Source organism: Bombyx mori, chromosome 3 (assembly GCF_030269925.1).
Source record: "Bombyx mori chromosome 3, ASM3026992v2".
Classification (NCBI taxonomy): Eukaryota; Metazoa; Arthropoda; class Insecta; order Lepidoptera; family Bombycidae; genus Bombyx; species Bombyx mori.
This window is the reverse complement of record NC_085109.1, coordinates 13,399,218-13,414,816: the sequence shown is the minus strand read 5'-3', so window position 1 is coordinate 13,414,816 and position 15,599 is coordinate 13,399,218. Positions and strand designations below refer to the sequence as shown.

Below are 15,599 nucleotides of genomic sequence, written 5' to 3'. Positions count from 1 at the left end.
TCGGCCGTGAACTCGAAATCTGTAAAACATTCAATTGATTAGACTTTCATAACTTCGGGAATACTAATATAGTAAACAAGATTAAACGCAAATAGTGCTATAAAATGTTTATTATGAGCTCATGGACCACATACATACATACACACATAAAACTGTTAAATTAAAATACAAAGTATTTATGTATTGATCATTTGTTAAACTATCTATATAGCAAACACGTGTATTTTATTGATCATAGCAGATGATACGTTTAGAAAAACATGAATTGTGTTCGTGTTAATGCAATTAACTCGCAACCTAAACCTTCTGGCAAAACAAAACGATACATAGAAACAATAAAGCAATTAAGGAACAATCAGAAATAAATATAGCAGAAAGAATTAAAAAAATACACACACAAAAACGGTAAAGGTCCACGCGTACATTTTGCCATTTATGTTCTACTTTCTTTTATTTAATTGTAAATTTATTCATAAATTTATCCGTCGTCTTATAAAATCTACTACAATACTGCTGATTACAGAGATTTGCCAATAATAATAATAATAGTCTAACAATATTTACTAGGTAACGAGTATTTCTACAACTACCTACCTAAAACTATCAAATAGCATTCATTTAATGAGAATTCAATGACGAATTTGTTTAATTAAAAACATGTTACGAAGATGAAACCAAATAGTTTCTAATCAATTGAGTGTTTTAAAACAAAAATAAAACACATTTATTGTGACTTTTAAGCACTAACATCATTTGATTAAAATACTATGGACCTACCTATACATATTTGCATCACTAAAATACACGTGGTCCGAACAAAAACTCAAGATTGGAATAATTTGTGCAAGGACTGTTAATAGAAATGCGTGTCATGTGGTCACACTATTCCGTTCGCTATCTTCATTTGGTTCCGATCTCGCATCTCCCTCGCTCCCGTAACAACCCATTCACATTTTATTTGTCCTTTCGCTCACTCATTCTCGACGGCCAGTCAGCGGCAGATCATTGAGAGTAGTGGACGTGTCGATGGTTCTGTAATCGCGTATTAACTTTCGTGAAAAAAATACTTTCGAACTTTTTTTTTTTCGTTTACGGAAACTACATAATCAGTGCTGTGCCCGATTTACAGAAGATATTTCAGTGTTTCTAGCTTTTGTAAAGGAGCTGTGTAAAGTTTTGTGCATATTGGAATGTTGCTAAGTTGTGTAGTGTTTTGTTGGAGTTAGATTGCGGATTTTTCGTGAGGTTAGTACTTTGCTTATCGTACGTACTCTGATGTCCTACGTGCCGATGACGATGATAAAGAACGAATTTTTATCATTATCCGTATCGCTCGATTGAGTGCACTCGATTTCGTTTGCGCAATTGGTCAAATTAAAGCTATGCAAATAGAAAAATGTATAACGTCCAATGTTCGGCCACCCGCTGTTAATAATATGGTATCAAGGTAGTTGAAAACAGTAATGTGTACTATTCACGAACTTGTACATAGATATGATAACTTGATTGTAATGGGTAGTTTTTTTATTTATTTAAAAAGATACAGACTATACCAAACTCGAGGTTGCATGTATTCTATTCGATCGAAAAACCACTTACTTAAAGCTTTTAAACAAATTGTTTTAAAAATGGTTGAAGAATAGCCATATTAGATAGGAATAATTTTATTTCTAACAGTAATGTGACTCGAAGTAAGTAATGTTAAAGGCTATATTAAATAGGATCGAAGTACTGTTTCTCGTGCCATTGGTAATGACAATGTCAAATTGTTACGTTTAGTATTTTTCTCTGATTAATTTATACATTCGCTTAAGTAAATAGAAAGAATGAAAATCAAATCGAATATCCGTTATTTTTTATTACCCTTGTAGACAGACGAGCATGCAACTCTGCTTATGGTGAGTTAGCTGATGTCGCCCATGGACTTCAGCAATGCCAGGGGCAGAGCCAAACTGTTGCCTTCCGTTACCATTTCTTATCAATAAAAGGAAATCAAAAATACTGATCGTGTAACATTTTTGTCAGGCAGTAATAATAGTTTTAGACATGTCATGTGTCATATTCAATTTTTCTCACAAAAAACATATAAGTAATCTTACATTTACTTAACGCGTTCTAAATTCGACAAAGTATTATAATATGAGAAATGAAAGTTGGCTAAAGATCCGTTATCTTGGTCGCAAGAGATTAATAAATAGTTACAGGTAGCATTGTTTAAAACACTGACCATTGTTATAATCTATTAGGTAATACCTGAAGGCGGTTGGCAAAAATCGTTTACTAACAAATATTAAGTTTAACATCTAGTTCTACTAGTTATAAGTTATATATTAATAAGTATGTGAAGCGAAAACGTTGTACCCCTTTTTAGGAAAATTGCGCGGACGGAGGAGTATGAAATTTCCTACCCTTATAGAGAATATAGAGGGATTGCAGAATGTTATTTTTTTTAATTATACCTAAAAAATAAATTAAATCAATAAAAGAATCATGAACACTACCATTCATTTGACACACATACACAGGCATATATAATATTGTTTTTCTTTAATATTATTTGTCTTTAAGGTGGTCTTGGCGAAATCTGTGATTATAGGAAGTAAAATAATAGTCTTTGACAATAGAACCATAATAATGTTCAAACTTATAATTTCAATTAATATTATAGTCGAATTTCGGCTACCGGGGGACCACTAGTAACAGATAATAAAAAGTTATCCTACATACTAAAACTGTTTGAAATCACAGTTTTAATAAAAATGCATCGATATTCTGAATTTAGCGCTTGGCTTTTAGATTGACCCATTAAGAGAGCTGTGTGCTTTTTGATTAGTGCGAGTTTTGCTAACGTTCTCGATAGCGTAAAAGTTAACTCAAATTTGTATGCAGTTGGAACAGCGCCCCTAGCGGCAAACGCAGGCAAACGTTCCAACTCCATACAAATTTGAGTTAACTTTTACGCTATCGAGAACGTTAAAAAAAACTTTCATTAAACACACTGAGTGTTCTTGCGATCCTTGCAAACAATGCGTAGGTAAACCAACACTAGTAGCATTGTACGCTCAACTAAGAAACGCGACTAGAATTCTACAACTGTTTCCGAGTATAGTATTTTCTTTGGCTTTCACGAGTCGCGGGCACGATTAAAACGACTTTTCACTGGCGACAGTGACCACGAAAACTGCATTCATCGAAACTTCTCGAAATTAAGCAACAAAAGTAGCTTTGAATTGTGTTGCCGTGTATTTCTGCTAGCTGGGACTAAAACAGTCTTGTTTAATTTTTCATAGAACATCTTCATAACCTTTGTCGCGGTACATTCGTTACCTATATATAAATACGTAAAGCAAAAACTTTGTATCCCTTTTTACGAAAATTGCGCGGACGGAGGAGTATGAAATTTTCCACACTTACAGAGAATATAGAAAAGAAGTGCACAATGCTAATATTTTTTTTTAAATAATGCATAAAAGATACATTAAATCAATAAAGAAAACATTACACACACTACATACCATGTATTTGACGCACACACGCATGCGTACTATTTATTGTCAAACTTTTGTTCTTGACGTCTGTTGTCAAATTGAGAATAAATTAAATATTGTTTGTTTTTGTTAATATTTTTATAGTGTAGTCTTGGCGAAATTTGTGATTATAGAAGTATAAAATACAATCATAATAGTGTACAAACTTACAACTACAGTTAATTATAGTCGAATTTCGACTACTGCGGGACCTCTAGTGGTAATTAAAGTAGGTGCAGTTTTTTGGTTAATACCGTGCGGCTTGTGGATCTGCTGTATGTTACGTTCCGCCCTTTCGGATCCTGTTATGAATTCCATAACTCAACTTTCGCTACAGGACGGGTGACATTTTAATTTAACAAGTGAGATTACAATTTAAATAACCGTAGGCAAACGTTTTATTAATATAACCTTATTGATAATTAGGATTAATAATAGGATTTGAGATGGGTTACCTGGGCCCACCTGGTGTTAAGTGGTTACTAGAGCCCATAGACGACTACGACGTAAATGCGCCACCCACCTTGAGATATAAGTTCTAAGGTCTCAAGTCTAGTTACAACGGCTGCCCCGCCCTTCGAACCGATACGCATTACTGCTTCACGGCAGAAATAGGCAGGGCGGTGGTACCTACCCACAAGAGGTCTTACCACCAGTATTATTATTAATTAAACATAGTTTTGTTCGCTTTTTATTCTGAGTTCGCGTTTCCGCGACCACGGACAATGTATCGTTCTCGGAATTGTTCAAGGAAATCTTTCTAGCAGCACGATTTTTCTTGTTTCGTTTTTTTTGTTGTTGTTGTTGTTGTTATTCGCGCAGTCTCGGACGCTCAGACCCTTAACTTTTAGAGCGCGAACCGTCGATAGATCGACTCTTTTAATGCGTGTAAAGTGTAGAGCGTCGGAATATCGACTATTACGCAGTTTGACGTGTCTTATCGCACGCATTTATAAATTACCCTTTCAAATTATATTTCTGTAAATTTGGTATTTTTATTTAATTGAAATTTTTTTAGGTGCTTTATCTCAAAAATCCCTTAGCTATTTCTGCGAAATATTTAAAAATAAGCTTAGCACTAAAAGGGTTAATTACGCAGTACGAGTTCGATTCTACTTGGGATTGCTAGTCGTAAAAATAACAGGTAATCAAAGTTGCGAGTCGGCTCTGATATAACAAACCGCAGAGGCTCAACTCATTTCGTTCCGATCGAATGACCGACCGTCTCATTGTTTTGTTGTTGCACTGTTTTGCAATCAAGCATCAAGAACACGAATCTTAGCTATTTTAAAACCTGCCTTGAGTTTTTATAACCCTTTTTATTCAGCACCAGCTGACCCGGCAGACTTCGTACTGCCTCAATCGATAAATAAAAGACCTAAACTTTTATATAAAATAAACTTAAAACAAACAAAAGGAATCCGTCCGACGGGGGACACATCAAAGGAAAAACAAAATTATCATTTTCATTTAATTCCGAGCATTTTCATATTTATCTACCTTTTAAACCTTCTCTGGACTTCCGCGAATAATTCAAGATCAAAATTAGCCAAACCGGTTCAGCCGTTCTCGAGTTTTAGCAAGACTAACGAATAGCAATTCATTTTTATATATTATTATAGAGATTTGTAGATTCCAAGGGTAGTGACGAGCTATATTATAAATTATAAATTGTATTATTTTATACTATGTACTATATTATATACTATTATGTATTATATTATAAATTGTCATCGAATTGAACTTTAATTTGAAAAGTGACGCTTTTACGACCGGCACAAGAAATACTGAGTTGTTTCTATTTAACAATACATCGCTTTTTAAGTAAACCTGTAACCCCGTTCAAATATGATCAAATTACAGATTCATTTTTGAATGGGGTATGCATGTTTTTGTAAAAAAAAATCAAATTTTAAGCTTTAAATTGCTCTCCTGTATAGATGCAAAAATGTCGCTTAAACCAAATAACCTTTGAGCCCTCGATACATTTTAAGGCTGTATTATTTCGACCAAAACATCATGCATTCACGTTTTGAAGTTAATAGTCCCCGATAACCCCTTTGGTTTTAATTGTGAGCGTATTTCCCAGTATTATGAGGAAGGTCGCAAAAACTAGGCAGATACTTTTAAATATTTAGCTTAACAGACGTATAAATACCCTTTGACATATTAATTAATGGTACTTATCAACCAATAGAATAATAAACAATAAATAATCAAGTTAGTGCGATATGCGAAGGTTAATTTCAACAGAATGGCCTACGGTTCTGAGAACTACACACGTGCGAAGTTTCTAAGAAGCTATGGTCATTATAAAAAAATAAAAAATCATTATAATTCGACTATACTGAGAAATATCTACGAAATTAATTGCATTAATTCATGGTATCTTGTTGAAATTGGTGTGATAGTGACGTGATTACTAAGTCTTAAAGTGTATCGTAATTTCTTTCCCTACCTATGCTGATAGCTTTGAGAGGCTATTTCAGCTTCTCCTTTACGTGTAGGTGAGCTCACGGGCCTCAAACCGGAGTGTTACTAAAACTGGCCCTAGCAAGAGCAGTGCTTCGCCGAATCTGCCATCGGATTGAAAACGCGACCCACCGAGAAGATCCGTTGAGAAACTTAGCGGGCTAGAATCGTAATGATATGCCGTTGTTATACTTGGGGGGCTGGATAGACCAACATCTCGACACTTGGGGTCACTCACTATGCCCCTGATCCCCTAATCCTCGTTCCTAAATACCGCCGCATGAATTTGTCGACTGTTAGGCGTATGGTCCTGTAAATATCTTGATTTGAATAACCATCGCTAATCTAGTCTGGTACTTTATACGTCGCTGCAATCACAAAAAATGTATGAGAGGCGTAATATCCACCTCCTTGTAAAGCCAGCTGAGAAGATCTTCTAATACATACACATCTACGACAACACTTCTTGCAAACAAGCCTTGCAGTGCCGAAATTTTATAGAGTTATACATTGGTTTTGTATTTATTTTGTGTAGAATCTTTTAGAATATCTCTTGATTGAGAGATCGATTTGAAGGTTTTTGCCCGGTTTTTGTTCAATTACGTCATGGTATTAGGCACCTAAAGATATTCAACTTAATGAGGCAACACACAGTCACGTTCAATAAAAAAAGCATATACTTTTAAATGACAGATCGAAAGACTTTAGCGAGATAATTATTCATAATAAATTATGGAAATGCAGAGATCACTTATAAAATGTTATATTTTTGGAAGATAAAAATTTTAGTGTAAACCTTCATGTGTAATTACAACAAATTATATAACAAAAATTGGTAAATTAAAAGAAGAAACCGACAAGTCCATCCCTATAACGCGTTGCTATGTATACTAGAGATATACCTAACCCTAGGAAGGTTGAAGTCGTCTGCCTACTTACAAGTGCAATAAAAAAAAAAACAGGCGGTTAGTCGTACAACTCATGCCAAATCCCCATGCAGCTCCCTATGATAAGGGGTCATGCTGCGCCGACACCACATGTTTTAGGATAAGGCCAAGAAGAATAAGAAATTTTCATAATACCTTAAGTTACAGTGATTAACTCTCTTTAGAATCTCTATCGAACTGGCACGGATCTGTTCCCCGTCGTATCTTCCTCCATATGCAAAATCTCATTAAAAAAAACCCTGAAAGTTGCTACAGCGGCAGCGTGCCGACTCTTAAATCCATTGACCCTAAAAAATATTATGGTTTTGTTCCCAATAACTTTGAACTGTTAAATTTGTACGACAATTTCGAGCAGGTATGCAAACGAAACAAAGCCACCTAAAAACATTGTTCGCGTTTTTTATTTATTACAAATTTTTACTTACCTATTTATTGGCAGCGAAAACCTTGTAACAGGCGCCATTTTGAAAAGATGGCGGATAGCGTTAGCGATCATACAAATTAAAACTATGTACTACTATTGTTTGTTTGTGTGTTTTCAATCAAAATACATACATTGATTGATGTTGATGAACAGACTTCAAGTTCGATTAATTGATTATTAGCTTATAATGAATTGGTTGAGTATTCGCAGTTTCTATTCAGTACAAAGTAACTTTTGTTTTAAATTACATAATATGAACTTCGATAGGCAGTATCGTGAAACAAATGCATCGTAAACATTAAATCAGTATTATTATGTTTACAAAAATAATGAAATGAGATATTCTGAACATGAATGTGTGAATTTTGTAATCGGAAAAATCCGGGATTTTTAACAATATAAAGTTCAATGACATTATGGCTCATAAGCTATTCTTTTGCCAAAAAAATACGACGACTCGTTACTTGCGCGATAAATGGATAAAACTCTAAAGCAAATATAAAAATCAAACCCGCAAAATTATAATTTGCGTAATCACTGGTGGTACGACCTCTTGGGAGTCCGCACGGGTAGGTACCACCACCCCACCTATTTCCGCCGTGAAGCAGTAATGCGTTTCGGTTCGAAGGGTGCGGTAGCCGTTGTAACTATACCTGAGATCTTAGAACTTATATCTCGAGGTGGGTGGCGCATTTACGTTGTAGATGTCTATGGGCTCCAGTAACCACTTAACACCAGGTGGGCTGTGAGCTCGTCCACCCATCTAAGCAATAAAAAAAAAACAACGGAGAAATTACTAATTAAAATATCGTTAGTATTATTATTAATAGTAGTACTGGTGGTGACACATCCTGAGTCCCCAAGAGCGCGTACTAACTTGCCTGCCGGAATAGCCTTTCTATAATATAACTGATATTCTTTCAAGGTGGGTAACGACATTCACGTTTCTGCTGTCTATGATCTCCGGTGACCACTTCGAACCAGGTGGAAAATGATTGTCTGGTCGAAATGATTTACCATTGTGGCGGTAGCCATCACAGAACACAAGATATTTGACAGATGCCTGAACCTCGCTTACGACATTTTCAATATAAGCTTGCATATATACAAGTTCCGAACAACAACATTCGGACCGTCGGTCTACCTAGCAATATGACCCGCTCAGCGGAAGCTCTTCCTTTCGTCGTAAAACCTACAAACTGGTGACCCCGACGTGATTTTCCACACATTCATCTAAGCAGCCAACAAATTGAGCTATCCACACAATGCCTTTCGTCGTAAAACCTACACCATCATCATTTACTGGTGGTAGGACCTCTTGTGAGTCCGCACGGGTAGGTACCACCGCCCTGCCTATTTCTGCCGTGAAGCAGTAATGCGTTTCGGTTTGAAGGGTGGGGCAGCCGTTGTAACTATACTGAGACCTTACAACTTATATCTCAAGGTGGGTGGCGCATTTACGTTGTAGATGTCTATGGGCTCCAGTAACCACTTAACAACAGGTGGGCTGTGAGCTCGTCCACAAATCTAAGCAATAAAAAAAAAAAAAAAAAAAAAAAAAAAAAAAAAAAAAAAAAAAAAAAAAAAAAAAAAAAAAAAAAAAAAAAAAAAAAAAAAAAAAATATCCGCATACAAAAACTGAGCCAAACCTCAAAACACTTAAGTAGTAGTTATTTATTTATTTATTTATTTATTTGGGAAACAAACAGTACAATACAAAACATACAATATTTAAAAAAAAAAATAGCTAAAACAATAACCAAATATGTTTCCACAATCAAAATCACATATAAGTAGACAGTGAACAAGAAGAGAAATTTAGAAATTCAAATTACAAAAAAACAAAAGCAACACAATACGCACATATCGTTTTATACATTAACTCACACTATAAAATACAACACTTATCGGGCCAAATCACCCTATAAACACTCCAAAACAGCTTTTCTATATGCTACAAGTGACAAGTAAAAGATATCAGCATTAGAGAACTTAGCATCATACAACCTACAAGATCTACGGACAAAAGAGTTAGAAGCATATTTCGTTCGAGCCGTGGACATGTGGAAGGTCTGTTTAGAACGCGCGGAAATACGACTACATTTAAATGAAATTTTGGAAAGAAGATAGCTAGAATCAATCTCGTTATTTATTATTTTATATAAAAACATTTGATCCCTCAGTAGCCTGCGATCGACTAGAGAGACAAATTCTGTCGGTTCTGGAGAGTTAAAGCGACGACAATGGTATAAAAGATGCTTAAAAAACTTTTTTTGGACTCTTTCTAGTCGCTGAATATAAATATTATATTGGGGGTTCCATGTGACGGAGCCATATTCCAATATAGACCGTACAAAACTGTTGTACAACAGAATCAAAGTAGATGGTCTTTTAAAGTCTTTACCAACTCTAAGTATGAAGCCTAACATTCGAAAAGCCTTATTTACTATTTCATTAACATGAAAATCAAAAATCAAACTGGAATCCAAATAAATACCCAAATCACGAACAACTGTGGTGCGTACCAAAGTTTGACCATTAATAGAATAGTCATACAAGATATTCGATCTTCCACGTGAGAATGTTATAATAGTACACTTATTAGTATTCACTGTGAGTAAGTTATTTTGACAGTAAACAAATAAGTTGTTCAAATCATCCTGTAATTCCAAACAGTCGTTTAAGGACTTTATAACTTTATATACTTTTTTGTCATCAGCGTACATAATGAATTTGGATTTCCTGAAAACATTCGAAACGTCATTGACATATATATTAAATAACATAGGACCGAGATGAGAGCCCTGAGGAACTCCCGAGGGAACAGGTGCAAATGATGAACAAAAACCATTGAAAGTCACAGCCTGACTGCGATCTCTAACATAAGACTCAAGCCACCGCAGCAAATCACCGTGGACCCCAAGTCCATGCAATTTCTCAATCAAAATGTCAAAATTTATTCGATCGAACGCTTTGGAATAATCCGTGTACACCACATCAACCTGATGACCATCCTCCATGGAGCTCAATACATAATCCAAAAACTCACAGAGGTTTGTCTCAGTAGATCTATGGCTTATAAAACCATGTTGTTGCTCTATAATATGAGGCCTAATCAATGGAAATAAAAAATCATAAACTATACGTTCAAACATCTTAGGGATGGCACAAATTTTAGAAATTGGTCTGTAGTTAGCTATGTTATGTTTATCACCGCTCTTAAAGACTGGCACCACGAACGACCGCTTCCAAATACGGGGCATAACACCAGTTGATAATGAGTGATTAAAAAGAAGATGCAAAGGGTAACACAGCTGAGCGTAACATTGTCGCAAAAAAACAGGCGGAATACCATCCGGACCAGCACCCTTGGAAATATCAAGATTTTTTAAATATTGCTTGACTTTACCCACCGAAATAAAAAATGAAGAAATATCTACACAGTTAAGGTCGTGAGAAGCAGGGGTATAACTTAACGATGATGTTGACTGTGTATTGTTAGTTAAAAAGGCAGAACCAAAGTGAACATTAAATAAATTACATATTTCAGAACCATCAGATGAGCACCTATCATTTAAGAACAATTCGTCAGGAAAATCCCCAGCACTCCTCTTGGATTTAACAAATCTCCAAAATTGCTTACTGCACTTCAAGATATCATCCTCACACTTTGTTATGTGTGCATTGTAACAGCAAATTTTTAAGGCTTTTTGTCTTTCACGAAGAACAGAAAAACTTGAATAGTCGGCCAATCGACCATAACATTTCCATTTCCTGTGAAATTTTCTTTTTTCTTTAATCAACTTGATTAAAGCAGAAAATTAAAGTTATGATTTAGGAAATACATACAGTACTTTTTTAGTTATCAAAATGACAAAGGAGAGTTTCTGTAAGTGAAGCCGCCACCCAGGAGACATAAAATACGGCGTTCAACCTACAAAGTTATATTTATAACTTCACCACGGTGATTTAGTGATGTCTGGCTGTGCTTGAATTATCTGTTTAAACATCTATATTTGTAGGTTGTTTTTTATTAACTTGCCGTGAGATTCGAGTGAGCTTTAGGCAACCCTAAAAGGTTAATAATTGTTAAGATACTGCCGAAGTTGAGCATTCGTGATAACTTCACCGATAACATCATTTTAACTTTAGTTTCAAGGGTAAATATAACACGTTTTTATCAAATTAGCTTTAACGAAACTAACACATAGATTGAAGTCTGGGCTTAATAGGGTTGTCCCATGCCTCATAAATAAATTCTAGCGTCATTAGAGAATAATTATTTTTATGATAATCGCCAATCTTAGAAACTGAAAGAAATTCTTCGTTCCCATTGTAATGTCAATGAGTTTCGGGGGCCGCTTAGTATCAGAAGAAAGATAGATATTATAGATTAATATCAGAAGTAGAAATAGGCGGGCTTGTAGTATCTATCCGTGCGGACTCACAAAAGTTCCTACCACCAGTAATTTAATCATTATTAAAGCGTGTTTAGTTTTTAATCTACATAATTTTTTGTTCTGAACATCTAAATTAATCAGGCAGGTAAAGTCCCGTATGACATTAATACAGTAGCTGCACAAGTCCCCGTCACCTTCCTTCCACAAATTTGTATTGAAATAATTCAAACAATCATGGTCAATAAACGAGTGCTCTGAGGAATTGTTTGAGATGACACCACCATATTGTTTTTATCATCGCACAGCCCGCCATCGGAGTAGAGTTCATCCATACTACCTGGAGCCACTGCGTTCATCCACAGCACGTTTCCAGAGATCTTTTTTGGCACGTACCATCCGGCTATGGAATGAGCTCCCCTCCACGGTGTTTCCCGAGCGCTATGACATGTCCTTCAAACGAGGCTTGTGGAGAGTATTAAACGGTAGACAGCGGCTTGGCTCTGTCCCTGGCATTGATGATGTCCATGGGCGACGGTAATCACTCACCATCAAGTGGGCCGTATGCTCGTCTGCCTATACGGCAATAATAATTAAAAAAACGATTCACAAACTAACATTTACTAGCTTCATTAATATAAATCTATTTAGATACAATTCGTAAATGAATAATCCGGTTTGGTCAATGTCACTCGCTCATATGTAAACGGAGCGAACTTGTTATAAACATTTTTGGGTAAAATTAAATAGACTAGAGGTCCCGCAGTAGTCGAAATTCGACTATAATTAATTGGAATTGTAAGTTTGTACACTATTATGATTGTATTTTATACTTCTATAATGACAAATTTCGCCAAGACTACACTATAAAAAAATATTAATAAAGACAAACAATATTTAATCTATTCTCAATTTGACAACCGTCGTCAAGAACAAAAGTTTGACAATAAATAGTATGCATGCGTGTGTGCGTAAAATACATGGTATGTAGTGTGTGTAATGTTTTCTTTATTGATTTAATGTATCTTTTATGCATTATCTTAAAAAAATATTAGCATTGTGCACTTCTTCTCTATATTCTCTATAAGTGTGGAAAATTTCATACTCCTCTGTCTACGCAATTTTCGTAAAAAGAGATACAAAGTTTTTGCTTCACGTATTAATATATAGATTTCTCATTTAAGTATATAAAATCGTTGCTAATCGAAAAACTGCAACTCACTACTTTTTTAAATTCACAATATTCAACAATTTTTGTTTATTGCTTAGATGGGTGGACGAGCTCACAGCCCACCTGGTGCTAAGTGGTTACTGGAGCCCATAGACATCTACAACGTAAATGCGCCACCCACCTTGAGATATAAGTTCTAAGGTCTCAGTATAATTACAATGGCTACCCCACCCTTCAGACCGAAACGCATTACTACTTTACGGCAGAAAGAGGCGGGGTGGTGGTACCTACTCGTGCAGACTCACAAGACCACCTACCACCAGTAATCAAGTTAAACAGTAACAAGCTAAAAATCTTAAACGTACGAACAGTAAATAGCGTTATTAATCACTAGCGACCCGCCCTCGCTTCGCTTCGGAAACATTAAAACACACATGAAACCAAAAAAAAAAATTAAAAAAATAAATAAAAAAAGTAGCCTATGTTCATCAGGGACAATGTCGGCTTCTAATGGAAAAAGAATTTTTCAAATCGGTCCAGCAGTTTCGGAGCCTATTCGAAACAAACAAACAAACAAATCTTTCCTCTTTATAATATTAAGTATAGAGTATAGACAAGCATTTAATGTGAGTACAATGTCATTGAAATTTTTAATTAAAAACCCCCCCCCAGATATTTCCGTGTCTTCTCGAACTTGTTTTGAGAGAATCTGTCTGGGTTACTTACGTCTTTTATGTTAAATTTTGTTTTTTTGGTATTAAAAGTTCATGTTTTAATAAATGACTGGAACATTGGAAATTCGTCAATTCAGCAATGCTAAGTGATTCTCAGATACTGAAATATTATAGGACTAATCAATAGTAGTCAAGCTTTGTCTAATTAACTGTAGTATATATTTTTTTCTTTTAGTTACTTATCTGATTTTGTTTTATTCTAAGCTTTTCTAATTCTTCATTGAGTTATTTTTCAATAATTCTTACAACGTTGTTTGTAAGTATTACTTAATGTAAGCGACATTTCTAATGTTCCCTCTTGTCAATTCGACGTTGTTTTGAATTTGTGACCATTTTGTGAGTACAGCAGAGTGAAATAGATAAATAAGACTACTAATAAATCTGGCTCGCATTTGCGGTTATAGAATCATTAAAGTTAAGTAGGTATGTGCCCTGAGAAATGAGGTGATATCTTAAACGATTACGCAAATTAAAATTTTTGCGGGTTTGTTTTTTATTACACGATGTTGTTTCTTCATCGTGGAAGTCATTCGTGGATATGGGTCACGTTTTACGTACGATAATACTTCCGTTTCCCAATCTCGCATGTCACACTTTACTGGTGGTAGGACCTATTGGTGGTAGTACCACCGCCCTGCCTATTTCTGTCGTGAAGCAGTAATGCGTTTCGGTTTGAAGGGCGGAGCAGCCGTTGTTCTTTTAAAAGTGAGACCTTACAACTTATGTCTCAAGATGGGCGGCGGCATTTACGTTGTAGATGTCTATGGGCTCTGGTAACCACTTAACACCAGGTGGGCCGTGAGCTCGTCCACCCATCTAGGCAATATATTCTTCATAATATATTGCCAGATCAAAATCACACTTTTGGAAAATTAAGCTTTACACGTAACCAATATTTAACCGTACTTCTATTCCGTATATTACGTAATCACAAACCTACATTTACTAATATACTTCGCGAGTTTTTACCAACGAAGGCAGTTAGGCTGAAAGTGTCATCTACCATTCATGAATATCCATAATGATACTTTAAGTTGCTTTTGACACCTTCATTGAAGAAATAATTCATTGTCATCGTTTGTTTAGTGATCATGATAGCTTTGCATCGGTGTTAGGTCAATGTCAGGTCAGTGTCAAAGATTGCTAATGATATTTGGCCATCAGAATCCACGTGTTGTTTGTTCTCGTCTCGTATTTCATTTCCGGCCAAACCATGAAAGAATATTTTTATTTAATATTTATTTTTTTATTGCTTAGATGGGTGGACGATCTCACAGCCCACCTGATGTTAAGTGGTTACTGGAGCCCATAGACATCTACAACGTAAATGCGCCACCCACCTTGAGATATCAGTTGTAAGATCTTAGTATAGTTACAACGGCTGCCCTACCCTTCAGAGCGAAACGCATTACTGCTTCACGGCAGAAATAGGCAGGGCGGTGGTACCTACCCGCGCGGACTCACAAGAGGTCCTACCACCAGTAAAAAATATTTGTAGCTTGGGGTCTAAACTTCATAAATATTCAGTATACTTAATAGCTATAACAAAATACAATTTCAGATTAACGGTACTCGTCGAACTCGACAAAGAGGTCGACGTGCAACCTAACCCATGCATCAGTCCGCTGAGTTTCTCGTCGGATCTTCTCAGTGGGTCGCGATTCCGATCCGGTAGTAGATTCATTCGCGAAACAATTGCTCTTGAATGGTTAGGTCTCCTTCGGAGGCGCTCGGGCAGTTGTTGGCAAATCCCACCTCTCCTGGCTAAGCCTTTGCTCGCCCACCTGACCTGATGAAACTGGAAAGGCCTGCGGGCCACCAGTAATCTTTCAATCATAAAAAAAAAACAATTTCAGATAATAAAAAAACATCTCTGAACCACGTCCAGCGGTGGTAGGGGCTACATCATACGCGGAATCCGTTTATT

At 35.8% G+C, this 15,599-nt stretch overlaps 1 protein-coding gene across 1 annotated transcript in view; it reads left to right on the top strand.

The window, feature by feature from the left end:
• Positions 1 to 984: 984 nt before the first annotated feature.
• LOC101745809 (protein Dok-7) overlaps positions 985 to 15,599 on the top strand; it is a 175,867-nt gene continuing 161,252 nt past the window's right edge. Inside the window, exon 1 of the mRNA XM_038019164.2 lies at positions 985 to 1,245. The gene's annotated coding sequence lies outside the window, so the exon portion shown is untranslated. The remainder of the gene's footprint in view (positions 1,246 to 15,599) is intronic.